Here is a 2,690-nt window from a genome sequence, read left to right on the forward strand (position 1 = left end):
GGCTGAGCCATCTCTCAGCCGGGCGTGGTGGTGCACGCCTTTGATCCCAGCACTTGGGTGGCAGAGGCAGGTGGATTTGTGAGTTTGAGGCCAGCCTGGTCTACAGAGTGAGTTCCAGGACAGCCAGGGCTAACAGAGAAACCCTGTCTCGAAAAAAAAAACACCATCACCACCACCACCAAAAAAAAAAAAAAAAAAAAAAAAAAAGGCTATTAACACTGAGGGAAGACCGAGTCCATAGATTTCCATAGATAGATAAACAGCACAGAGAGGGCTCCAAGTAGAGTCAAGGGTTACTAGGCAGAGTGTGAGTCTCTTCTTACAGGTTTTAGAGGAAGTGGGAGGTTTCACACTGTGAGACTTATGAGTAGTCCATAGTATGGCATATGTCAAACCATCTCGGATGGTATGGGTAGGGGAGGGAGAGTTCTTGTTGCATTTCCAGGAAGGGAGGAAGGAATCCCATTAGGCTGTGACTTTAAGGAAGAGAGAAGTGGTTAGGAGGGATACATTTAACCCCTAGCTCCAAACCCAGTAGCAAATTAACAAAAACAACCACTGTCCTATCACATGGCAGTCTGTCTTCAGACTAGGAAAGGCTGGAGAAGGAATGTCTACAATGAGATACACTGACTTCCGCTCTTGGTGTTGGAGGTGGCGCATCCTTTTCACAGCCTGACTTGAGTTTCTCAAAGGTGTGCTGCTGCCGGTCTCACAGGCAGAGAGAGAGCCCTGAATACATGGTGTGTGTGCTGTGTGGAAACCTACAGTCCTTCCTCCCCTTGGAAAGCCTGTTCACTGGTGTAGTTAAGGTGGGAGGTAAGAGAGTGTCTCAGCTGGGATCAGGATGAGCTGAGATGCGCTTCTGGGGCTGCAGAAAGCAGCTCACTGTCTTCTCTTTCCTTCCTCACCAGATGAAAGGAAAGAGAATGGGGACAGAGGGTGGAAATCTCCGAGGTTACAGGAGTTAGCAGGAGTTAAGTAACCAAGGACAATAAGCTCTTCCCCTGCAGAGGCAAGCCTGAGTGTAGAGGCGGGTGGGGCTGCGCTGAGTGTGCGAGAGGGTGTTCCCTGCCCTGTGGAGGAAAGGAGCCAGCATCTACCCGAGTTCCCATCCTTGCTTGTAGATATTAGCTCGGCCGACTTCTTCCTTTCTACAGACCCCCTCCCCCAGACCCTGCCTTCCCTGTCCCCATCAGCAGTTAATCCTGTGTTCTGGTGTTGACACCCCAACACCACACCCCAGTTCAGTTTGCCCTCCCTGGACAGCCTCCACTTCCCTGTATCCTCCACACTGAGAATGCCATGAGAATAGGTATTGGGTAGATTACCATCTGGCTAGTCTCCTCGAGGCTGAGGTGCGATTTACCGATGGGAGAGGTGGGGAGGAGCGCAGAGGTATTCACCGAAGCCATTTAGATTTAAGAAAAAAAAATGCACCTTTGATCTGAGCAGAATTTGGGGCACGCTGGGGGTGAAAACTTGGAAGATGATATCTTTCTATATTATTTCAATTAATACAACTTGATGTTATGGTTTGCTGTCACAAGAAAGGTAAGGAAAGCCCTTTTGTTGTCGCCAGTCCCTTGTCCCCATGGACAAGGACAGGAGTTGGCTCCAACTTCCTTGTATTTTTTAACTTATCGATTCTTTGTGAATTTCACATTATGTACATGAATTCCACTCCTCTCCATATCCCTCCTTATCTGCCCTCTGCCCTTGTAACCTCCCTACCCCTTGATTTCCTGCTTATGAAATGATAGTTATTCTTATTCTATACACATGTTACGCTAGACACTCTACCTGGGTCAGTGGATGCAAAGGTGCATGAGACATACTCCTGACCCTTAAGGAAGCAGGAGAGAGCAGGGAATGAGGCCCAAATAAATGCTGGCCGGATGAGAGTTTCCTAATATAGATTTGTGTAGAACCTGTGAATTACAGCCTAATAGAAACTAGTCTCTGGACAACATAGGGAGAAGCCCTGGGAATTGCACCTTTAATAGCGAGTGGGAAGTCATTGCATAAAACAACACACTAGACAAAGAGGCCTCATGTACGGAAGAGATGGAAACACACAAGGCGAAGAACTGAAAAGTTTGGCTTGGCATAAAGTCGATGTGCCCGAGTGCCAAGTGATAAGCCTGAAAATTGGCTGGGGCCACACTGGGATACTCCTTTCAAGCCATCTTAAGGAGTTTGGACTTGGTTCCAGAGTCACGGAGCAAACAGGTGAGAACCGTCCAATAGGAAACGAGTGTGGCCCCAACGTTTGTAGGAAGTCTGCGCTAGAAGGATTTTAGGGGAACTGGAGGTAGGAAGGTGAGATAGATTTTCAAGGGTCTGAGGTGGGAAAAGACAACGAGACACCAGGAAGGTAGCAGTGGTGTGGGAAGGAAGGAAAGATAGGAGCTGAATGGTGGCATTCAGCTGTGGCTGCTCACAGGCTGATTGTGGGGGCGTCTAAGATGACGAGGTTTCTAGGTTTGGGCTTTGGGGAACCTCATTAATTGATATGAATACAAAGGAGGGGCAGTCTGTGTAGGAAAGCTAGTGAACTTGGGGCAGGAAGACTGGAGCAGAGGCACCCAAGTATAGCCATTCCATGGCACTGTGTGTCTTGGAATCCAGGAAAGAGTATATACGGCTGAGCTTGGGAGTTACTGGTGAAGAGAGAGCATGGCTTGTGC

This window comes from Mus musculus, chromosome 11, assembly GCF_000001635.26.
Source record: "Mus musculus strain C57BL/6J chromosome 11, GRCm38.p6 C57BL/6J".
Classification (NCBI taxonomy): Eukaryota; Metazoa; Chordata; class Mammalia; order Rodentia; family Muridae; genus Mus; species Mus musculus.